Source organism: Equus caballus, chromosome 6 (assembly GCF_041296265.1).
Source record: "Equus caballus isolate H_3958 breed thoroughbred chromosome 6, TB-T2T, whole genome shotgun sequence".
Lineage (NCBI taxonomy): Eukaryota > Metazoa > Chordata > Mammalia > Perissodactyla > Equidae > Equus > Equus caballus.
The window spans coordinates 61,993,241-62,019,477 of NC_091689.1; the positions used below are offsets into that span (position 1 = coordinate 61,993,241).

General features: G+C 40.3%; 1 pseudogene; it reads right to left on the reverse strand.

Moving 5' to 3' along the window:
- Positions 1-14,961: 14,961 nt before the first annotated feature.
- Positions 14,962-25,674, reverse strand: LOC100068500 (large ribosomal subunit protein eL19-like; annotated as a pseudogene).
- Between the last annotated feature and the right edge of the window lie 563 nt (positions 25,675-26,237).

The window sequence follows — 26,237 nt, forward strand, 5'->3', positions numbered from 1 at the left end:
TCTTGCTACCACTTTTCATTGTCTTCATGCCTCTTAAACTTTATTCACTCAAGAAATATTTGTTGGGCACCTACTATGTGCCAGGAATTCTTCTAGGTGCCAGGGATATAGGATATAGCAGTGAACAAAATAAACAAAGCCTTTGCCCTCAAAGAGCTTGTTTGGAACGCCAACTGGCAATCAATAAGCAAAACATTACTCTCTACCATGTTGGATGATGGTGAGCACTATGCATGAGAATAAAGCAGGAATAGAAAAGTATTGATATTCTATTTTATATAGGAAGCCTTCCCTAACAAGGAGAAATTTGAGCAGAGACCTGAATGCAGCAAGGAAACAAGTCACGAAGATATAATGGGGGTAAAACGTGCTCCAGCAGAGAGAAGAGACTGTGCAAATGCACTGAGGAAGAAGTGTGCTTGGGGAATATTTAGGAGGCCAGTGTGCCTGGCATAGAGCCAGCAAGGGAGAGCCGTAGAAGATGAACTTAAAGAGGCCACAGGGCGAGATCGTGAAGATCTTTGGGGTTGTAAAAATTATGGACTTCATCTATAGAGAGATGGAGAATCATTTGAAGCTCCAGAAATGTTTGACTGTTGCAGTTTTCCTAACTATGTTGTTTCAAGCTGTGTGTGTGCAGGCGTGTGTGTGTTTGTGTGTGGGGGGGCATGCATGTGCAAACGTTTTCTCTGATATGATTGGCTATTGCTTTCTCCACCTGGCACACATCTACTCATAAAATGAAACCTAGCTTAAATTTCACCTACCTTGGTGAAGTAAATCCCCAGGAATGTACTTTCTTTTCTATTTTCCTCAGGAAAATATGTATTTTTTCGTGCAAGTTGGGACACATTTGAGAGTAAAAGGAGACTCTCTCAATATTACATCAAGACAACAGGTTTGAACTGACATATATTGGGAAAATAGGAATGTGTGCTTACCTTACTTTAATGTCGACCACATGACGCTTCATTTATGGGTCCTAGGGCTCTTTTCCTGCTGGAACGTGACCTCCACAAAAGCAGAATCATTTTGTCTCTGAGGTTTGCAGACCTTTGTAGAGTCTGACATAAGATGGGAATTTAAAAAATGATTTTCAACCAAAAACTTGTGTTGAGTTTTAAACATGCCTTTTATTTTTTTGTTATGGTTGATTGTATTATTTTTCAATTTTTTTTGCTGTCTGTTTCTGGCAAAGGCTTATATTTTCCTGTCCCATTGACGTCAACATCAGGATTGGCTACATGACTCATAGTGCCCCTCTCTGTGGGATGAATATATGACTACATCCTGTTGAACTCAAAATGGGCAGATGAGTTGCTTTGATCATTGAAATATGAGTGGAAGTGAGTCCAAGTGACCCGTTGTCCCAATTTATCAGGATTGAGCAGGCTCCCAGAATGTAAGGCTTTCAGTTTTAAAAACCAGAACAGTGCAGGCAAACCATCCTTGTACTGGACAAAGCAACAGCTGGTCACGCTAGAAGTGACAAGTGCCACTTACAAAGAGAAGCTTTAAGATTCATCGTATAGTTCTTCCGTTTTCTTTTCCCTTTGCCATAAGATCAGCAACATCCCAAAGAGAGGATGTTCCATTAGGCTGGTTCTTAGACTGAAAAAACATGGAACAGGGTCATAGCTGATGATAATGGACAGGTAACAAGGGCAAGAAAGAAACCTTTGTTTTTGTAAGCCACTAAGATTTTGGCGTCATTTGTTAATGCAGTATAGCTAAGCCTAAACTGACTGATGGTTACCTTTCCATGGATACATATTTAAATGTTGGTCTGCTTAATATAAATTTTAAATTTCTAAGGATAAAATAACATTTTCCTTTAAATCCCAAACAAAGCTTAGCAGAATATCTCTAATGTACTGGAGTTTTGATAAATATTCATTGATTAATTATATTACAATGCTCTCAACATCTGTATATCTAGGAACATTCTCATTTAGCTCAGAGTAATAGGGGGTCTGTCATTTGGATAAATTCTGCTGATTTTAGGCAGATCTGGCAAACAAAACTGCAGTCTCTCTGTGCAAGTTACTCAGAGAAAATGCGGAACGGGTTTGATAAAACATTTTTTCCCCTCTGCCTCCTGGCTTGTCCCAGCTGAGATCCTTTGGATTATATGGCCAAACTGAAGTCAAGCAAAGTTTCCTTCTGGCAAAACAGAAGTGCCATCAATAATTTACTGGGAAAACGAAGGGTCAGTCTCTGGGTGGGTGCTGGTTCTCGCAGCATTTATGTGTCATAGTCAATCACAGTGAAGTCATTGCATCCTACACTCTGCCAGCCTCCTCTGGTAACTGATGAGGCACTTTTGGTAATAGCATTCTCATTTCCAGACATCGCCTATTTTATCATTTGCAATTGTAGGATATTTTTGACATCCTTATTTCTTTTTGTAAGATCACAGTGACTTTATATCAGTAAATTTGTCAGTGCACACTGACTGGTCAGCTGTGACAGGAAAAGCACTAAATGGATGTGATTCAATTTTAAATATAATTAATAAATGACTGGGAAATATTTCCCTTACGAATACACTTATGTTTTGTTGCATACTCTAATCCATGTGCTCAAAAAATATCTAGTGTCAAGTATATTTTTATATAAGAAGAGAGAATAGGTGTCAGAATTATTACGAAGCTGGTTTAATGACAAGCATTTGAAATAATGTTGCCTTTTCTCTAAATTATGAATATCACAACACAAACACACACATTAGGTCTGTTTAATTACCTGCTATGCTTCATATTTTAACGAGGCAGAAAGGTAGAGGGAACTTGCTGCTTGTTTAGTTAGAGTAACCCTGGAAGGTATTTTTATTTCTAGTTTTTAGAGGAGAAACTGAGATCTGAGAAATTAAGTAATTTTCTCTAAGTTACTCAGTGAGTAAGAATAGATAGAGAATTTGAATTACGTGTATACAGTGTCAAAGCTGCTTTCCTTGTGCCTCTCTGTCTTCTGCCTAATTCCAGAAGCTCAAGCTGATACTCCTGTGCCTACTGGCACATCCCTAGCTAACCATTCCCACTGCAATTTCTTGACCACTCCTGCTCCCCTTGAGTTTCTTAGAAGCTTACTTTTGGAACCTTCCAAGCTTAATTTCTCTTTCTTTGCCTATATATTTCCTGCCCTACAAACCCTCCTTGGTTTGGTCAATTGTGCCGTCAACCAAGTTTCAGACAAGTGGGGTATAAGGATGGATTTTTCTGGGTTAGTACCGCTTTCAAGGAACCATCTTAAATGTACCTTAGTCCTTTTGTGCCATTAGTGCCAAATCGAGGGATTCAGAAGTAGGATTTCTTCCTGCTGAGGAAAGTATATAGTCTCAATTTCTCATTCATAGAGTGCCATATAATAAAAGTCACTTTTTTCTAGTACCCTATTGAATCAGGATGAACCCTCCGAGAAGCAAAATCAGAAGAGGGTTTTTTGTTTTCTTTGAACTCCTTCCCAGGGCTGCTATGTACAGTTGCGCAAACTGTGCATTTCACACCTCTAGGGGACACCATTCACATTTGTAATATCATACATTTGTGTATTGATTCACAGCAATTTGAAGGCAGATGACAGTAAAGTGTCCTGAGGAAGCTGCAGCTTCCTTCGAATCTCACAAAAGCATCATTGGAGCCAGCACTGCCTACTTGTTTCCCGAATGAAAAACCATGACAGTCAAGGAAAATCTTTAGACTTGCTTTTCATGCCTCCTTCTAATAACTAGATAATTTTGATGGGTATTAGTACCGTTTAAAAAATTTGTTGTGCAGTAAGCCTTCGAAAAGTAAAATACATTTCGGTCAGGTGGGCCAAGATATCCAGATAAATGCATGCATGTATTATGGGGGCCTGGTAAGTAGAGTTGTGGGCATGTAAAGGGGTCTGGGTAGACCTAGAAGACATCCAGAAAGATCTGTTTGGGCAACTCTTGAGGTATCCAGATTCTTCCATAGAAGAAGGAATATACCTGGTAAATGAAAGAAACATGTTTTGAAAGTGAGAGCAAAATTTTCCACCAAATACGTATTATTGTAACAACTGTTATAGCTTCTTATTGTGTGTGTACGCGTGTGTGTCACTCCAACTACTACTGAGGCAAGAGATTTAACTTTAGGTAAGACCACTGATGTGAGAGGATCCTGTTCTAACTTTTTCCGCTTTATTAACTGAATTAAAATTAATGTTGTGAACCAAAGCTTTATTTTAGGGCTAACTTCCTTACGTTCCATGTTAAATAGATTAAATAAAATGATCAGAAAGCTTTAAACAGTTTTTTTTTCTTTCTTTGAGGTCAATACTACGTTTACCCAGTGGTCAGCTTTGCAAGCTATTTCACTCCTATTTTAATGGGCACATAAAGATCATTACATTAAAATTAATTCCCATCAGGGTTTCCAAGGATGGTACCCCCAGTGGAGATTTTAGGAAAGCTGTGCCATTCAGAGGTTGAGAAGAAACCCTAAGAAATCATTATATCAGGTTAGAGTTAAGAGATTTTCACACAGGAAAAGTAATTGAAAAATATATATTTTGCATAATGAAATAGATGACAAATTGGGCAAGCTGGTCTATTAATGAGCCTCCTGTAAAGCCAAGAAGCCACTGAAGCAGAGCGCGAATGCGTGAAGAGGAGTCTCTGATCTTAACTTTTAACAACCAATTTTAATCAAACCATTTGAGGCACAGAGTTCTTAGGGCCCCATGAAGGAGAGGGCAATTTGAAAGACAAATAAAAGAAGACATGTTAGATGAATTGAATTGCAAAGTAACATCATCAGCTTGGAGTTATGATCAGGAAAACTTAGTTTTATTTTGGATTCCATAGAATTCCACTTTCGTTTAAGGCCATGACCATATTCTCCATTAGATCTTCCTTGACAATAGTTTCCAGAGGTAAGGCAATATGACCTTAGGCTTCTGAAGGGCATTTCAGTTAAAAGCCTGAAGAAGGCAGTTCTTTCCGGAAACGTCCATTCAGTATTAACTGAAGTGAAAGGATCAATTATTAAGGGAATGCAGGGGTCTACTACATATATAGATATTTAAGAACTGTTATACCAGCACTAGTTATCAATAATATTTCTTTAAGAATGACCTCCTGCAGAACAAATATTTACATAAATGGCTTCTTCAGATGTTTAGGGACTAAAATCCGTATCTCCTATTTTTTCAAAGGTTAGCAAAAGAAAATATTGTTGGTAGGCATGTGAGGTACTTTTATTCTGATTTATCCAGATGGGCTGTACAATTATCTCAACGTCCTGGAGAGGTGCCAGTTCTCTACTTCAGCTAGTATTGCACGGGTTGCCTCATAGGAACAGCTTACTAATGTAAAATGAAGTGCTCCTTTAAAGAAATGAGTGTGTCCACACCTAAGAGCCTGAAGCTTGGTCATGCAGGACCATGGGTTTGCATGACAGAGTGGGTGGGAGTGGGAGTCTCGATTTCCTCCTCGGTGAAACTAAGAGTTTATAGTATAATTGGTGGTTCTCCATACTTGCGGTGCCCTTTTGAATCATGGGAGAGCTTTAAAAATAAAGCTCTCCACGCTCAGAGATGCTGCTTTCATTGGCCTGGGGTGGGGCCCAGTATTTCTCAGTGTTTCAGATTCCCCCATGTGATCCTAGTGAATAATCAATAAGGAACCTGCTGATTTTACTTTAAGCTGTCTCAGTTTCATGGATGAGTAGAGAGATCACGCAGGAGAGGGGACAGAGCCAGGGATGACAAAGGACAACATTCCTTAAAGGAATTGAAATTTCCTGCAGCCATAAAATCTCAGGTCCTCGAACTTCCATTGTAAATATTAATGAGTGTGTCTAACTTCCTTTCATGCGACAATGAGAAATAAGGTCTTAATTTGACAACTTTATTTTCCTTCAACATGCTTTTTTCAAAGGACACAAAGTCTCATTTGATAGAACCATAGAACCTGTGAGGGCAAGGATTTTTATGTTCACTATTGTACGCCCAGCACTTACCATAGTCCCTGGCTTATAGTAGGCACTCAATTAATATGTGTTGGATAAATAAATGAATAAATGCATTTGTAGTTGACCCATTATATTATGATTTTAAATGAGTAATCTGCGATTCAAGTACTTTAGTGATGGATGAATACAATTACAAGAAAGATAGAGATAAATCATGATACAATTGACAAGTTAAGAAAAAATCAACTGGTTTTCCTCTCTATATGACATCAAAAAATTAGGCTTTGAGACTACCACTTTAACTTTGACTAAAACCAACTCTTTTGGGAAATGAACCTCCTTTTCTGATTAACTTCTCTTCTTTTTGCTATTTTTCTTCTCTTTCTGTTCTTCTCTCCCTTTCTCTTTCCTCTTCTTTCTTTTTCTTCTATCTTCTTTTCCTCAATGTCCAAACTAACCAACATATTTCTCCTTTCCCTAAATCTGCTCTTCCTTTCCAGTTTCCCTGGGTAATAGCCACATCCAGGCTGGAATCCCTGTATCTCTTCAGCCCTCAGCTTTCTCCTGCCCATGGCCAAGCAGTTGCTAATATTTCTTAATTTTAGCAGTGCTTATCCTATTTTCTGACGTCACTGATAGTCTCTTTTTCTAGCTATTCACTCCTAATATTCTCTAGTCTTCCAAGCTTCTTGCCTCTCCAACTCAGCTCTATGCAGAAGAGTTTTCTTTTGAAAATATTGATTTGTTTATGTGACGACTCTTCGAAGCCTTAAAAAATTCCTAGTTCCTTAGCAGGGCACTCAGCTCCCTCTCTTACTATTCTAATGACCTGCCTTATCTACTGTGGCCTCTGTCCATTCAGGTTATGTTTTAGTCATTCTGGTAAATTTATGGGGGAGATTTTTTTTTGGTCAAGGGTCCAACAATGACCACAGGTGGGGAGTTATCTCAAGCAGCAAATCACTCACTCACTGTGATGAATCATTGTCAGGGAGGTATGTACCTGCTGTGATATCCTCTAATTGATGTTTTAAGTCTTTGAAGTTGTGTACAGTAAAATTAGTCTCCTAAGTACTAACGGACAAAATGAAGTCACAAGCAAGATTCACATTGGTGACTGTTTATATGGAGAACTACCTAAATGGAGGAACAGGGAAGATGAGCATGAAGATTTGTATTGAGAGCATCTACAGTAAGTATAGATTTAAAGATTTAAATCTATATCAATAATTGCTACTCATTCAGTGCTTCTCAAAACACTAGGAGGTGTTATATTCTCTATTTTAGCTTTGGGAGAATGTGACTTGACCAAAATCATGTAGCTACAGTTGTAGATGGGATAGACTTCAAGGTTGACACCAAGTTATATCAAATTCCTGTATATGTTTGTTTCCTTTGCAATTAACACAGGACTCATCATTGTTAGAGTGTATGTGGTTAAAAGGTGTTTTTCTCTTTCTGGTAGTGAGCTCATGAAATGAATTAAAAATATATATCTGTTTATCGTAAAATGGGAATAAATAATATAATGCTGATTCACCCACACTATCCCTTCACACTGACATTCTCATCTGATGAACAGTCCACACTTTGAGTCAGCTGGGCCAAGGCATCTTCTGAGACATTGTAGCTGATAAAGCTGATTGACCTACACAAATTTTAAGTTCATGGCTTTTGTTTTTTTTAGCTCCTTGTCTAAATCAATCCAAACAGTAGATCTTTTATATTTATTCTTTGTAGGTTCTTCATAGAGCAGAGAGAGTGAGAGAGAGCTCTAATATACTTTTAAAATAAGAATGTTCCACTTTTTCTTTTTGATTCATTTTCAGCTCTCTGTAGGATTAATTAGTTAAAGATAGACACTTTAAGAATATCTTCTAAATTTTATTCTGTCATTATATAAGTAAATTTATTACCCATCTTCATGAATCTGTGTTTTGAAACAGATCCTGTCTGGTTTGACATTTTCTGAGTTTAATGCCATCAAATTACTATTAACTCCAGACAAAGGGCACTAATTTTCCATTGTGCAGAGCATAAATAAGTCTGGTGAACAGATTTCTTTAAACCCTAAAAGACAGCAAACATTTTCCCTGACATTAATCACCTGAGGCAATTTTGATGCCGGCTGGGTGCCACTTGTAAGGCACTCATCGTAGCCAGAATTCACACACACAAACATGGGTTTGTAGAACGTGGAGGAATGTAAGTAAAGATGGAGATGTTGAAAGTGGAAGTGGGATGTTTGCTTGTCACAATATTCCAGTTTAGTCTTCATGGGATTATCATTTTCATTATCTTTATTTCTTGCCCAGAGGATTCTTACATAAAGTTCCAGAGCCAGAGTTAGGTACAGAGGGAGGATAGAGAAGTCAGAGTCCAATCTCTTGTGAGTTCACAAAAAGAATTAAAAACATGTATTTATTGATGGTAAGTTGTAGAAATAAATACAAAGTAGTAATTCTTTCTTCAAGAGGGAGGTGTGTCCCTTTTCTGCTAGTAGGGAAAGGACCAATATGTGAGAAGATGAACAACTTTGATTGAATTTGAAGACATAAAGGCAGAACATGATTAAGCACTGGGTTGCCTAACTAACTGGCCAGAGCACCAATATTAAAGAGGCAGTAAAAATCAGTGCGCTAAATTAGACACATAGCATCCTTCAACTTGTGTTCCCACATATGCTATCCAATTGGAAAAAAAATGTGAGTTAATACTGTTTCTGCCATAAACTCAAGTAGAAATTAAAAAGTACCCTTTCCAGCTTTGACCTAACTTTGTTCAATATCTTTTGCAAGATGCATGTGCAAGTTGTATAGACTTCACCACTAATTCTGAACCCAGAATGCCCATCACGTGAAGTTACGAACTAGACTAATAATATACGGCACAGCGCTTTTCCATAGGAATGACCTATTTATTATTTATACTCCAAGTGCTTGAATATGTGTCCCAAGTGTGTAAATACAGGACTAGTTAAGTTTGTTTATAAAGGTATGTTTTTCCTAGTCCCATCAAATAAATGAAGAACAAATATTTAAAGAACACCATTTTGTGGAAGTGAAAGAGTATCTTGTGGGGGGATGGGGGAGGGTACCTATATATCAACAACAGCACCCAGCCCTATCTGTGGAGAAGTAAATAGTTTCACCAATTAGTTGAAAATGGTTGAAAAAATAGTTTGTGGAAAGTTAATGGATCTCCTAAATGCCACCAACTGAGGGAGCCTGTACTCCATAGATGGTCTACCCTGGCTCATCGCGCTTGGCAAAATGTTAATACGCTGCACTAAATCATATGGTCACCTCTGAGCTTGTTCAACAAGCTCACTTAAAAAGGGTCACCAGATCTTTTCAGGGACCTGTAATTTGTTGGAAGCAGAAAGAGCTGAATTTGAAAAGTACAGCTTCCCTGCTGTAGAGATCAAATCCATTGTCTGAGCTGTGTTTTGTTAACTTTGTACATAGGATCTTCTTTAGCAACTGGGAGACACAGCTGCTCTTTACATCTAGAAGTGAAAGAAACGAGTCTGAATGGAATATGTGGGCTCCACTGAAAATGAAACATTTGCTTTACTGAAGGACTTGGGGCTCAACCCTGCGTGTGAAACTTCCGCCAGGGCTCAAAGTGGAGGGAAAAAAAGGGAGAAAGCTATATAATTTGTTTGAAGTTGTCCAGCACACAAAAACTGGCCAACAGAGGTGAAATATTTTAAGAAAAAAATATTCTAATTTCTCTGTCTAGATTATTACTCAGCTGGATTAAACAAAAGAACATGAAAGAGGGGATTGTCAATGCTTTTTGAATCACCCATATATTTAGAACTGTTTGGATAATGTAGTTGCTTCTGTGTTACCCATGGAGGAAAGATTAGAAAATCTGGATGTTTGATCTGCATGTGCTTCTTTTTTGTCCATAGGGAATCTACTGTTCTAATAGATTTAGAACCTATATTTGATATTTCCAAATCCTTTGGGGAAGGATAAACAAAAGGGCAGGAATCACAAAGCGCAGCCTAAGGAAAGGATTCTCTTTGTGTTATACGGAGTGCCTCTTAATTCTATCTGCACACGAGTCTGTGAATTCTCTCTGAAGGCATCGGGTTTGCTGTAAGAGCAACTGAAAACAAGAGAGACCTGAAGATAAGGGAGCAATTTCATACAAAATAATCAGCCAAAGGAATCAGTTTGACTCATTGACTGATTTTATTTTTTTCCTTCTTTCCCTGCCCCGTTTTCACTTTATTCTTACTTTGAGCAAACGATTTACTCAACACTGAACGATTGTTCAATGCTGGTTTTTATTACTATTAAAGTCTGGTTTGGAACATCCTTTTGTATCTAATTGCTGATATGTTAGGATCAAAGGTAAATCATGGCAAAATTCCAGAAAAATAAACACGAGACTACTTACCTGAGAGGTTATTTCGCAGACATTCTTTTAAATCCTGTCTGCGTCCATGGGATGATTTTAATAAGGACATGACGTAGTAAGTGGAAAACTTCATAGAAAGGCTAGCTTCATGAGTATTTCCTTCTTCATTTGTTAGCTGAAGCCAATATTTAGAAATATTTAGAAATAATTCCAGTTTTACAAAAAACTTATATATCCTCCTTGTACCCTTACTTTTGTTATCATTCTCCCAGTCATCACCCCCCCTCATGTCTTTTCATGTCTTTACATTTCTTCCTCTCCCACCACCACCTTTTTTGGGGAGGAAATGTTTCTTTCACTTTGTTATTTACAATGAAGTCAGGGGTATATAATAATATGGACACAAATAGAATATTTTGGAGGGGGGTGTTTCCAGATTTTCCTTCAATTAAATGCAAAGCCATCACTACCACTCATTGCAAATATGAAATCTAATCACTTAACACATTATAAGAGCAAAAATAAGCTTCCCCGTATTTCACGAATTGACTCACACTCTTCATATTTTATCCTCAATAATGTATGCATTTTCCAGCTGGCTAAGGCTGCAATCTCTCTGTGCTTTGGACATTTGTCACTCTATTCAGCCAGGCAGGAGAAGCCCCTGTGTAGCAACCTCCTTGCACTGCAGGCAGAGCATCTGTGAAGGAGTCACTGACATCTGATGATTCAAATTGCAGAAATGATCCAGGACAAATTATGAACGTCTGGGTAGTGCCCAAAGATTTTGAGCTGAAATGACTTTGCCCTTGGAGCCTTGCAGATTTTGGTGAACTCTTGGGGCCCCAAGCTTTCCTGTGCACAGCCTCCATAGGACATTGCCCCACAGGCTCTACCCTCCTGGCCAGCCCAGCGCCAATTTAGCTTTCCCGGGCCTGAAATGAAGAGGAAGTGGTTCAAGTTTTAGCTTACAAACCCTCGAGGCAATTGGAGCTTTCTTTGAAATGTAAAACAGTCCTCTATCAAGTGCTGCTTAAGGCATCATGCAACTATCAGACTCAAAGATGATTTGATAGAACCTTACAAATCCCCGTAATCTATGGTAAGTATAGAAGCTAAGGGTTTGGCTCTGTGTTTGCACGTAGGGAAGAAGCAGGCGGATAATTTATCCAACTTTAGGGTAATGAAGTGTTAACAAAAACCACATGAAGCTACTATTACAACCACAGGCCACAGACTGCTAAGAGGGTAAACTCTCTGGAGACGTACCTATTTCCAAGGAATCTTTTGCATCTCGGCTTACCTGAAGGCATTTGCTAAACACAAGGTGATGCGGCTGAAAGACCATGATTCATTAGCCCTAATGAACAATGCTGAGCATATTGTCTCTAAAATATAACCTGCTGACATTGATATATATGTACTTTAACTCATTCGTCCCAACTTTATTAGGTACATATGTCTGCAGCAGACACAAATGAAACATTCTACAACTAGGCTCCAAGCCAAAAACTAATTTATTCTTTAATGTGCTAGTGATTACTTGGTGGTTCCTTGAGCAGAGATGACAGGTCTGAGCTAATGGAGTTGTACTGTAAGTTAATATAAATCATGACAGAGCAATTAATTACAGAAACCACTGCAAATCCCTTTGTTAGTTTTCCCCATCACCAGAAGGATTTAATAATATTCATTTTGCTAAGTTCCAGTGACATTTACAAGTCTTAAACCATTTTTAATCAAATCAATATCACTGGCTGCTAAATTTAGTTGTGCTTTGCTTGCAAGTCCTGGAATACATCGATACTAATGTTTCTTACCTTCTGTTCGAATGAATCACATTGAATACCCATACTTCCTCTTCATTTGTTTACATTGAGTAATTGGGATCTGAAAAAAAGTGAAGACCTCGAGAACCCCTGACTATCAGCAGGAATGAATTAGCAGGTAGAGGAGGAAATCCATAAATCAGTGATTACGCGTGCATCATTGTATCTCATGTCCTTCATCAGTTTCTCCTAATTGGCCTCAAAAAATACTTCAGATCGTGGAACTAGGTTCACATGTCTGTAGACTTTTTCAAATGTGGCAGGTTAAAAAAAGAACGATGCTGATTTAGGCACGGGAGCAAAATGCTTTCATAACAAAAGAACCTAACACCGGTTCAAACACCACCTCAGCTTAATCTCTGTGCATTCTTTGTTCTTCAGACATCTATAGTCGACATCTCTTGTTAAAATTGAATAAGTGGAAATTGGTGGGTTCGTATGGATGTAGAAACGCTAAATCATCTCTAAAAAGAATAATAAACAATTCTTAATCAGGAATTGATTGCATTATAGATTTTTGGAACAAAATAACCTGCTGTTCCTGGATGGCAGTGTGGCTAGATCAATATCAAGCCTTTTTTTTCTTTTCTTTTTTTTCCCCCCTCCTGTAAAAACTCAGTGTCTGGAAGAGCACAGCTTTCATAGCAATGTGCCTTGCACATACTCAGTAGATTTTCTGTGTCTGTCCTACCCTTTTTTGCATAATTGCAGATTTTTATTGACTTTTTATTGACCTGCTTTCGACTTCATCTGTGGTGTCCCTGAATCTGAGCCTTGAAATGTTAGAGAAGCATTCTCTCCGGAAAAGTCACTGCGGACAGGCTGTTATATTCGTCATGCTCCCGAGGCACTCGGAGCTTCGTGCTTTGTGCTGTGATCATTTCTGTTCCCCTTTACTTCCTTCCCAGATGATAAGCTCCTGTAAGACAGGGACCTTTCTTTATCCGTTTTTTCTCCAGACTGTCGATACCTAGCGAGGACGTTTTCACATGATATTGCTCAGTAAATGTTCAGTAGCCGGAGGAACATATGCTACCCAGATGGGAGGGTGAGAAGGGTGTAAAACTCAAATTAGTTCATCAAATAACTTGTAAGAGCTGTAGAGGAATAGGTTGGATGCAGGAAAATGTTGTTAACCTGAGAAAGAAGTTTTAGGCCTAAAGTTTAGAGTGAAAATCAACTTGATGGAGGCTGGCAAGGAGATCAGCCCTTGGGAACAGTTCGATGCCTAGGACTTAAAAACTAGTGGTACCTTTGTACTTTGCAGAACTCTAGCCCTATCTCATGCTTCCAGGCTTGGAGACTGTGATACACTGCAAAGAGGTCTGAACTGAGTCAAGGTTTGACTCCCATACCACTTTCGACCTTAGATGGACCCAGATACGGCTTTTGACCTTGGAGAAGGCACTTAAGCCTTTCTGAGCTCCAATTTCCTCAACTTTACAGTGAGGATAAGCAATGCCTGTGTTAGAGAATTGTGAGGATTAAAAGCGATAGCATAGATGAAATTGGCTGGCACAGAGTCGTCTCTGAGCCCTGCTCCGAGAGGGGCTGTGAATGGCAACCGGGGCAAGAAGGACATAATTTAAACCTTTTTAAGATGCAGGACACTTATGGAAGAGATGAACAAGTAACAGCTTTCTCTGTGTTATTTACTATTGTGGGAGTCTGGTCACTGTGAACCTATTATCAGCTACGGGTCCTGATTGCCAACAAGGGGGCCAATTCCTTCTTTCTTTTCCAAGGAAAAAATTAGTATAAAGTGTGTTGCTTTTCACATGTGTCAAGATTCAGAATTCTGAACATCATCCCATTGAGGAAGGCAAGATGGAGAAGTTATTCATCCTATAACTAAGCCATGGAGCCCCTCAGGTGGCCTTTCAACATGGAATTTTTAAAGGATCCTTTTCCCTGTTCACTTCAGATTGTATTCTGATACAATGACTAACGGGCGTACCTGTAATTTTGGAAGGGAAATGAGTTGTTTTTAAAAATTATAATGTATCTCTAGTAAGCTGCAGTGGCATGTAGTATTTCCACATATAAGGAATCAGAACCAAGTTTGTACATTTCTTTCAGCAAAATACAAGACCTGAGGCAAAATGATTTTTACTAATATCTACTATCACCATTTCTACCACTATTACTATTACTAATTATTGTTATTACTAGTACTGCTGCTGTTGCTACTACCTACATTTATTGAGTGTTCACTATGACTGCTGTAAAATTTTCTCCTATATTAACCCATTTATCCTCACAACCACCCTCTGAGGTAGGAACTATCATTAGGGAAACTGAGGCGTGGGCTTAAGTGGCAGGGCTGTGATATGAATGCAAGCAGTTTGACTCCAGAGTCTGCGCTCTTAGTGGAAAAGGTGCAGGGCCCTAAGTTTGGAGATCCAGGTTCCCATATGAAACCTTTGCCTAAATAGCTGCAGGACTGTCAATCCCTCCATTTCTGTGCCTCAGTTATTTCAAGTGAAAAATGAGAATAAGAGCTATTAACTTGAAAAACTCTGGTCCTCACATGGCTCAGGGGAAAGACAAGAGGAATTAGAAGGTGACTCCAGTTGTTACTTGCATCTCTTGAATAACGTTAAGGGCATCTAAGTCATAACTCAGAGCAGTATTTTAAAATCTCTCCTTCACTTTCTCCTCCACACTTCTCCCACTCTGCCTGTGTGCCAGAGCATCACTCTCTCATCCCTTCACTCTTATTTATTTGTTTTTTTTAAGGCAGATAAAGGCTTGTTTTATTGAATGACTGGTCTTTGGAATTGCGCAGGCCACAATGGACAGACAAGAAAGGGGGAGCTTTATTTCTTGGGCTCTTCCTCCTCAGACAGAGTGTTGATGATTTCCTCCTTCTTGGCCTGGAGCTGCTCTTTGCAGCACGTGCGTGTTTTCTTGGTCTTAGATATGCAGGCTTTGTCCCGGTCATCCAGGAGATTCCCGCTAGCCTTGCCAGCCTTCAGTTTAGGAATGTGCTCCATGAGAAACCGCTTATTTTTGAATGTGTTTCCTTTCCTTTCAGGTACAGGCTGTGATACACACAGTAGTCATTCTTCTTGGATTCACGGTATCTCCCATGCAGCCAGTGCAGAATTCTAATCATCCTCACCCACTTCTCAGGCATTTGAGCATTGGCAGTCCTCTTTTGCTTACCTGTGCCCATATGCCTGCCCTTCCCGTGGCCAAGGTGTTTTTCCGGCACTGAGCCTGGGAGTGGACGGTCACAGGCTTCTGGATGACCAACCCATTTCAATCAGCTTTCAGATCTGCTAACAGGGGAGTTGGCAATGGCAATTTCATTGGTCTCTTTGGAGTCTAACCAGATCTTCTTTTTGCCACAGCAGAGGACCCTGGAGGTGAGCCTCTTCTGAGGCTTGAGCACACTTACAGCTGTGGCCCCAGCAGCAAAAGGCAAGCTTGTCCCCTCATTCTCGAATCTGCCCCCAAGCTCGTCCTTTAACTCTGGGGTGAGGCACTTACCATTGTTTCTCTCCCTGTCCTCCTTTACTTGACTACCCTCTGCCCCAGACACTTTGTACACATTCTCCCGATGCTTTTTCACAAAAATGTGTGAACCGAAAAGCTAGACCTCTTCTTTTGGGTGGGAGAGAGGGAGAAGCTAAGTGCACAGAAAAAAAACATCCTAAACAGATGGGAGTGGGAGGTGGGCAGTGGACACTGCATGGAGGACTGATGTTACCTTCCAGTCCTCTGGAGGAATCAGGAAGGAATTGATGAAGGAATACAGTAAGTCTTAAAAATAAGGGCCAGGCGTTATTACGTGTCCTCAATAAGCAGGATTTCTTCCTTGCTCTGTGACACAGTAAAGAATTAGCATGACTAGGGTGTGGTGGGCAGTTATAGCCAGACTGGACTGTCATCTTCTTGAGGGTAGGGATCTTTTCTTCCTCACTGCTGTATCTATAGGGCCAAGTACAGTGTTGGCAGTTAGCAGGCACTCTAAATATTTGAAAGAATAAATGAAGGAAGACACAAACTCAGAGACAGGCCTGCTAAATTTGAGTTTTCATCCTAACAACTGACCTTTCCATTCCATGAAGTAAGCTATTTAGCAACATTCTCTAGCATATGGATTATCTCTGTCTATGGCATCCATTCTTTCTCCATCTGTTGAGAAATTTCATCCCCTTTCAAAGTCACATGAGGAAGCCTTGATATATAGTCTACACATGGTACAAATGGTATTTTATTAAAAAAGAATGTAACAATATCACCTAGATTTGGCAAACATCATAAAGAACTTAATTTAAGGGTTGCTTCCTGTTTTTTTCCCCCTTTTGATAGAATACATTTAATAGCCGATATTAATTCGGTTCCCTGACACACATAAAACCTAGCAGTATTCAGTATCTGGCTTGTTTGCTTTTATTCTTAAAGAATCTGAAGGGAGTTGACATTTTGTTTCATTCATTCACAGTCTCTTTTTTCATATCTAATGAACACACTCCACAACAATGGCCCTCAGATCTCCACCATCTGCAGGGGATGGCACAGAGGTCATAGGCTAAGAACAACACCACATCAGTATTGAATACAAAAGTGAAACTTCAAAGGCAGAGCTGGCTCTGAGGTCTATGCTTTCAAGACCTTGTAGCTAGTTCCTCCTGTTTATTATTTTTTGTTTGATTGGATGATAATGTAGTATGTCATTCTATGGTCCATGACCTGTAGTCAATTCCCTATGGAGGAGCCAGATTGGGGAATATTTTTGTGAGCATATTTGTCCTAGTAGGGAAATAATAAAAACAAGAAGGGCGGGCACAAAAGATATCTGAGGAGAGGGAACAAAGTCCTTTATTATTGAGGAAGATGATCTTGGCACTTCAGCCAAGAGTCTTTTTATCTGGATGGTGGTAATGATAATGATTGTCTCTGTAAATAATGTAGGCAAGTGGGAGATTTTTGTTAGTTTGTTTCTCTCTTTCTAGTCAATTGCACTCTATTTCCCCCATCATTGTAGCAGGAAGGTCAGACTCATGCCCACAGCTGCCATGATTAGAGTACATTTCTACCTCTGAATAAGCCAGGCATCAACTTTTTCAAGTGTTGAGCTGGTGAATTGTCTTACTGGAAAAATTTTCTCCTAATATAGGACCTCTCTGGGCTATGAATAATTAATGTCAATTTATAGCTCAAGGGATGTCTCAGAGGAATCAATATGGTAAATTAACATACCCCTCCCAACAACAAAATGTTTTTTAGGTATAATTAAACCTCAGGAAGTCCTACACTCTCTTTTAAAAAAAAACCTTACATATAACTAACATTAGTTTGATTTTTATTGCATTTTACATTTTATTAAATATTCTTAAAAGCTAGAAGCTGCGCAGGAGTTGTCCATGTTCTAATGGACCTATAAACTGGACGATTAGGAAGATACAGCTCTTACTGCCATGGAGGAGACTCTGGTAAGGCAGAGAAAATAAAAGCAAAAGATGCCAGGATAAATATATTCTGAAACAATTCTTCTCTTGCCCTTCATTCGACGGAGGGAGTTCTTCTCTCAGGATATATCTACGTGTCAAAAGAATCCCTCCGCTTTTGGAGATGATGCCAACAATGCTGTGGTACCAACTTCTATTTTCAGGAGAGTCTTAGCTTTATAGCTCAAATTTTAAGTCCTGCCTGAACAGGGCTCTGGCTTGTTTTGCAGCATATTAGACAGGCAGAGGGATTACATTGACAGTCTGTGTTCTGACATCCCTAAATTTCCCATTTGCCCTGGTCTCTCTGCATCAGCCCTAGCGTTGCCAGATCTGGCCGGCCTCTCCTTTTCAGGCAATCTCATCCATCATGGGAACTGTCAATTGGGTGCCTTTGAGGCCTGGGGCTTGCTGAAGATGTTCTGAGGACAATGTCCATCTGTCACATATTATTATCAGTTTTCTTAAACCCTATAGTTAGGGAGGAGTGATTCTGACCTAGAGGACGGTATAGAGAATCGGAAAAGAATCTAGGATTTCTAGCAAGTCTGGTTTCCTTTGTTGAAGTTTGTACCAAGTCCCCATTGTCATACCTTCATTCTAAAAAAATATTGTGTCCCGTATGAGATAGAGGTGACTAATACAGGGCTCCTGCCTTTAAAGAACTTTCTGCCTAGTGTGCAGAGAGAGACATAAGGACAAATTAATATGACACATTGTTACAGGACCTCCAGAGAACCCTGGGCCAGGAGATAGTGAGAACAAAGGAGAATGCTGGGAAAGGTTTTTTCGAGGAGGTGCTTGCTAGGTGACTAGGGGGCCTGGGGCATTTCTAATCAAGAGCAGGAGCAGTGAGGGCAAGCACAGGGGAGGGGAACCGGAGCTCAGTCCTGGGTCTTGGCAGCGCTTAATTACTTGCTTCCTCCTTCCGCCTGAAGTCCGGACTTGAAGGTGGAAAATCTCCCAGGTCAGAGGCAGATTTCTTTGCAGGCCTCAAAGTAATCTGTGGCCACCTAAACCTTCAAATCTCTCTGGGAGGTGGTGACTCCTACGGTTACAGAGATCCCTTTCAGGAAAGGAGCTTTTGATGAGTCTATCCTGCCTTCAGTTCAGACAGCTCAGGTAGCTGCTTTCCTCTGTCAGCTGTGCCTGAACATTCTCTCCAGTAACTGCTCCAGCCAATGCTCCTTCTTGCTGCTTGTCGACCAGAGATTATTACACTTGCATGTCTGTTTTCTGGAACATTGATAACTGACTAAATTGAACCTTCCACTACAAACAATATCTTTAAAAATCATAACATGGCGGGGGCGGCTCCATGGCCCAGTGGTTAAGTTTGCGCGCTCCACTTTGACAGCCCAGTGTTTCGCGGGTTCGGATCCTGGGCGTGGACATGGCACCGCTCATCAAGCCATGCTGAGGTGGCGCCCCACATAGCACAACCAGAGGCACTCACAACTAGAATATACAACTATGTACTGGGGGCTTTTGGGAGAAGAAGAAGAAAAGAAAAGAAAAAAAGATTGGCAACAGATGTTAGTTCAGGTGCCAATCTTAAGAAAAAAAATCATAACATGATTTCATAAAGTGTAATCCCCAATAGACACAGTCGTCTGTGGTTGACCTTCTCCTGGAATTGGGACCTGCCAGGTTTTTCTGGTGCCTGGATGCCTGTGCTGGGCAGCCCACATCTGCAGAATATTCCCTACTTAGGCCTGGAAGTTTCCAAAGGGGGCCTCACATGTTCTCACAAAACAGCCTGCCAGCTTCAGCGCCACATCCATCTACTCCCTTCCCTACCTCATCTCACTTCCCTGGGAGTATGGGTTCTAGAAGCCCACCGCCTGCACCTCATTCTGGCCCCCACGCGGATCAGCTGTGTGGCCTAGGCAAGTTCCTTAAACTTCTTGTGCTTTCATTTTCTCATTTATAAAACCCGGGACAATGTGTTTATTTTGAAGGTACAATGAAATAACTGTAAGACACTAGTATGGTACCTAATACACAGTAGAGCGTAATAAATCTTAGCTTAAATAATAAATAATAGCTATTTTTTTTAACCGCTGTTGACACTATTATTGTCACAACCTATATCTACTGTCTGAAAAATAGCTTGGTAGAGTCCCTTTCTTGCTACGTAGGCCAATGTGCACACCCAGGGAGCAGCCTCAGAAAGTTTCCCAAGTGTCCCATCCTCGGAGTACTGTGATATTTCTCTTCATGCCTCTGTGCAACACTTTTGTGCTCTGGACCCAAGAAGCCTAACTTATACTCGAACTTCCACAAAGTGCCTCTTGAATAGCTTCTGGCCTTTCCTCCTTTAACCAAAGATGCTTAAATCCAGTTCATAAGCTTTTACCTTCCATTTTTCTCTTCAACTTTCCTGGTCTTTCTCCGTACCAAAATCTCTTCTTTCCTCCTTCAGTTAGGAAACCAGAATTCTCACGTAATGTGTGTGTATGTGCGCAGAGAGAGAGAGAGAGAAGGAACTGGGATCTGGGTGTGGGAGGGGGATGTGGGGGATGAGGAGTGTGGTTTATGCTGGCAGCTGCCAATCAAAAATGCAGTAGTATTGATGGTTCTATTATGAGAACATCCAGTTGGCACCACAGGGTTTTTTTTTTGCTTTAAATCAGATTCTTAGAACAGAGATTTCTAATCTTTTGGAATTGAGATGGCAATTATTTTGAACAATACGGTGTGCTTGCAGTCTGAAGTGGGTTTGAGAATTCCTCCCCATCCCAGTTACGTGAGTAGCATTCTTGGCAGTCTCACATGGTGCCCTCAGAGGTGAAGGCTGGGAGTGACGTTGAGAATAAGAATATGGAATGGGGTCCTCAGACCTTGTAGACATGCTTGATGGACTTGGCACTCTATCATGACTCTTCAGTTTGAGAGGGTGACAATGACCTAAGGGGATGGGCTGGAAGGCTGGATGAGGGGTGATAGGTGATTTGTTTAGAACATGATGGACTGTTCCATCCAGCGTCATCTATTGGACCTTGAAAAAGACAGAAGTTAAACAAATAAATGCCTTACCCAATAGTTGTCATGATAATTGCTTTTATCATTTGATTCGTTTAGTTTTGTAGGTTTGCATTTTAAAAAGTTTATTCCCCCAGAGGAACCAAACAATTTGACTAAATTTCCAAGGGAGGTTGGCACTTAGGGCCCAAGGACCTAGCCAGCAATCTTAGGTCCATAGAGAGACAAGAACGAAGGCTGTTTCATACCCTTACAAAAATAATTGAAAACACAAGTCTTTGACCATTAAGTATGTAAATAGTACAACCATTTTGGAAAATATTTTGGCAGTTTCTTAAAAATTTAAGCCTACACTTGTCATATGACCTAACCATTTTAGTCCTTGATATTTGCTCAAGAGATATGAAAGTCAAGGCCCATACAAAGACTTGTACATGAATATTCACTGCTGCTTTATTGGTAATAGCTTCAAACTGTGGAAACAACCCAAATGTCCAAAAGCATATGAATGGACAAACAAATCATGCTATATAATGGAATACTACTCGGCAATTAAAAGTAATGAGCTATTGACACAAACAATATAGACTAATTTCAAAATAATTGCACTGAGTCAGAGATGCCAGACCCCCAAAAGAGAATACTGTGTGATTTCACTTATATAAATTCCAGAAAAATGTAAATTAATCTATAGTGACAGAAAGCAGATCCATGGTTGCCAGAGGATGATGGGAGGTGAGGCAGGGAGGAGTGGGAGGGAGCAATTAGAAAGGGTAGGAGGAAACTTTTGGGGTGATGGATATGTTCATTATCTTGATTGCGGTGATGGCTCAATGGGTGTATGCATATGTCAAAACTCATCAAATTGTATACTTTAAATATGCAGTTTATTGTGTGCCAATTATGCCTCAATAAAGCTGTAAAAAACATTCTAAATAAAAATAACTAAACTTTTAGTATTTTCTCATTTCAGAGCCACCTATAAGCAAATGTTATTATGTTCGCTCTTTTAATTTGTATTCAGGGGATCCTAAAACCTTAGCTTCTATCAGCATGACCCACGCTAGTCACACTACAAACTCTCTCACTGTAACAATAGTGACAACCAGTATTCATTGAGAGCTTTCTGTTCTCAGAGATATGTCAATGCTTTACCTACATTGTTTCATTTAATGCTCAGAAAAACTTTCTCGTGTACATACTATTATTAGCTCCCTTTTACAGAAGAGGAAATCAAGGCAGAGAGGTTAGGTAATTAGTCCAACACAAGAACACAAGTGTGGTGAGTCTCGATTCAAAACCATAAACCGGGTCCTCCTCCTGGGCTCGGTCTCCTTCATTAATAGGACATAACTACAAATTTATTTGACAGAGGCAAAGAATTAATGCAGAAACAAGGGCTTGTTGCTGTAACCTTGTAGCTGTTTCTCATGCTCTTTGTTTCGCTTCCAGGCCCTCTGTGACACTAATTCTTTGTTTGAGCTTTTAATTCCCCATAGCATAGTCTCCCTGCCTGTTTTCTAGATTTCCCATTGCCCTGGTTATCTTCCTAGATTCTGGGCTTGTTGCCTTTATGGTCTTCAGTGCCTGCGCTAGGCAGAGAGCTTTGTCTGATGACTTATTCTGCTTTAAGTAGGTTACACCTGCCGGATTCTTCAGGTAGAAGAAATCTGTGGATCCGGCAGGAGGGATCCTGTTTAAGATGAGGATATGTGTCAAAATCTCTGCAAAGAATACAGAGTAAAAGGACAAGGTAAACAGACAAAATAAGGGGGGTGGGGACAGGAGCCTGGCAGGAATTCAGGTAGAATGCGTGAACCGGCAGAGGAGTTGTACTAACGTTCCCCAGAAAGTCCACAGAGCGAGAGGGCCACAGTGGGCCCTGCTGAGTGCTGGGTGGGTAGAACTGGTGGGAAGAGAGAGCAGAATTGACAGAACAGTCTCTGAGGAGCCCCTGAAACATGTCCTTCAAGAGGCAAGCTGTCCATCAATGCGTCTAGGAACTGATGGCCCCGGGCCCCAGGCCAGCTTTGCCTGGATTGACAAGGATCGCCAGAAGGCCCTAAAAAATATGGCTTCACAGTCTTTTCACAGTTCTGCCAGTCTCTCAGATTATTTTGGACTCTCTCTTTTCTTATTTTTAATCAGTAGGAGAAAAAAGGAAGATGACAATAAAAACCATATGGAGGCCTCTTCTCAGTCTGAAACCCTTTGATCTTTTCTCCAAACGGAAGAAAGCAACCTTTCCATTCTTAAAGCATTCTAAATGTCTTCCAGCCTCCAGATGAACAAATGTCTCAGGTAATTTAATACTATGATTCAGTCCTTCCTTTATCTCTTCAAACACTATTTGAGCACTCACTATGTGCCAGTATCTGTGCCGGGAATTGAAGATGCCAAGAAAAATTCCCAGTCATTGCCAACAGTAAGTCCACGGTCTAGTAAGGGAGACAATTAAGAGACAGTGATCCTGTGCACCAGAATTTAGGGAGCCTCAAGAAGGGACATTTAAGGCAGGAGTGGGAGTATGGACAAAAGGGAGGAAGTGGTTCAAAGAAGCTTCCTGAAGGAGATGACACAAAAGTTGAGAAGAGAGTCATTCCTAGTTTTCTTAGCAACTTAAAAGCTTCCTTTTATAGAGCTCAAATTCTGCCAGGATGGTTCTCTGGAAGCCCTTCAGGGGATCGATTTTTTTTAAAACCACAGAACAATATAACTTAAGCAGAAAGAAAACTCCACAGGTTTTTAAATATAGATTTAAAGTGGTTTCCTAAGAGCAGTCAACAGAGAGAACTTGTGATCCAAGGACCTGGAATGTCTTCAAGAATCAATATGCTTAAGGATGAGTGGGGAAATTAACAGCTTTAGGGGAAACGGGGTGTGTATTCACTTATTCATTCTCTCATTCATTCATTCAATAAGTAAATAAATAAATAAATATACTCCTTGCCAGGCATTGTACTAGACACTGGGGATTCAGAAATGAAGTAATTGACTTACAGGTAGACAAGAAACATTTGTTAATTTACAGTTTGCCTTTATGGAAGATATTTATCCTATGCCACAGTGGCCACTTGTCACTGTTGTCAAAACCAAGCTATTGTTCTAGGTTGTCCTAACTCAGCATGATTTTCCTCTTTGGTTATTCCCAACACAATGCATACTGACAGAGTGACCGTGGCATGTAGACATCTATTTTCTAAATGTTTGTAAGAAGCAGTAGAAAGAAATAAGATCTGAGGACCAAGGGCAGGGTTGTCCATGCTGCTGTGGCTTGATAACTTTATGTAATGAAAGATTACTCTATTTTTGTGTGTACAAAATAATAACCACTTTTTAAAATTAGTTTTAACTAAGTTCTCTAAATCCTTAAGTAAATCGGTCTTATAGAAATTGAAACTCTTTCTGAAAATCTATTTTACCTTTCACTTTTAAAGGGTAGATCCATTCCATTGTTCAACTTAGGAAGCTGTGCTGCCAGTTTTATAAGATTGTGAGTGTAGTCTTAATGCTCTATGCTAATCTACTATACATCAGGCTGGAAGCTTATCTTGACAGGAAAACTTGGAGCAGGCCTTGTGGAATGATTTTGGCATCACACACTGGAGTGAATAATATTCGCAGGCTGCAACAAAGTCTGGCTTGGGCTGTTGTAGGAAAGGCAGCAACTGGCTGGGAGACAGTTAGTGTAGGAAAGTCCTGGGTGCCTCTGTGAGCGGCCTGCAGGATGCTACTATACACTGAGAGGGGGCAGGATCATGGAATCATGTGTGTTTTCATGAGAATCGAGAGGAATGGCAGCTACGCAAGCCAAGTTAGAAAAAGAACACTACCACTGAGCACTTCCATCACGGTCTTTCTGATCCAAAACTCCTCATGTGCAAAAATAAGATGCCAAGGAAAGAAAGAATACTTCAAGGGTTTTAAAAGATGAAGCCTAGAAAAACCCTTAGGCGCAGGTGTAACAGCTTATGTGAGTATGTTAAACCAAAACAAGGGCAGAAAACGACCTTCCATTTGTCTTGGAAAGGTTTTGAATCCATTCTGTGACAAATCTGGTAAAAATATAAGTGGTTTTTTTCTATGTATGGGCCTGTTTGGTGAGAAATTGCTTTTTTTCCTTTTGGTGGATAGCTTGGTTTTGCTTCTAATACACTTGTAAGCTCTGAGCTTTGTCACTGAAAAATATTTAGCAATGCTGATTTCTAGGATGAAAGAAAATGGTGGTATACATATTTTAATTCAGAATTGAAAAAAAAAATGACAGGGACTTTGTGATGACTTCTTGTGTTGCCGTCCCTGGGAGTTATGTGGCTCTCCCGGAAAAATGGAGAAATTCTGACTGCTCCACTGGACTTGGAAGTCAAGGGTAAAAATGAGATCTGATTAAGGCAATGTGGAAAATACGATTTCACACTTCCTGCCTATCCCAAATAGAGAAATTTTTATGAGAGAAGCATGTTTACACAATGAGGCTGTTAAACCCGAAAGCGGTTGATCCTATGAATTGAGTCATAGACGGTGCACAGTTGAGGAAGGCCAGAGCAGCTCCTCAGCCACACAAGCATAAGGAAGGGTGAACTGTCCACTTGCAGAGGTGTGGGGCGAGGAGTCGTTGTTCTCCTGCGCTTCCAGTTATGGAAGAGGGAATGCATGATCCAGAAAAAGCTGAAATATCATTCGATCATCAATTCCTTAACAGCAAACAGCATGCTTTTGTCTCTAATTTCCTCATGCCTACCTAGCAGGGTATCTGGCACATAGTAAGTGGTCACTGTTAAACTGAACTAGGTTAACTTTCTGGATTCTACTAGGAGTGTCAAATATTGAAATGAGCTCCACACTTTGAAACCAAAAAGAGGCAGAAACTATATAAGCAGTACTGACCCTTTCTAAAGAGATAAAAGAGCCTGGCAGGATGACAGAAGCTAGAGGACACTCCTGAGATGGTGGCGGTGCACGATGGCCCACAGAAACAGTGGTTCCAGGAGGGTACTTCCAGCACAGCGTCAGCGGGAGGACCAGCAGTCTGGGGGTTGCCTGAACTGGTAGCTCAGGAATGCCCAGCAGCATGTGCTGAAAATGCATATTAGTGCATTCATATTAACAGCTCAGCACTGGGCAAAGTCCGCCATTCGGAGGCAGCTCTGGCCAGCTCTAAGCTCTGCCCTTAGGCCCTCAAGCCCTCAGAGTTTGCCTAGACGTGATACCACAGAAATTTTATAAAGCTGTGTCTGCATAAGGATTACTTCAGATTTTCCCTCCAACGTCCTTCTCAAATCCCCAGCCAACCGTTGTCTGGAATTCTGTCCCAGTAACTCATATCTGCATTCTCCTTATAAATTGAGTTCCTTTGGGTTGAGAACTGGATAAACCACATCATGTGGACTGAATTTCTTTCAAGAACTTTGCATCTCATGCTGATGGGCACTACAGATAGTACACCCATGTGCATGCCCCAGTGTGTGCTTCCTGGCTAGACTTGCGTTTCTATCCCCCAGATAAAGACTCCTTTTTCAGGGAGAGAATAATCCAGCCTAGACTGGAAACTAGGAAACACAGAGGGTTAGGACACCTGGGGAGTCTGGATCTCTTTTCTGCCTTGGTACAGATACATTTGTTTCATTTATCTTCCTCTTGTGGGCTGCATT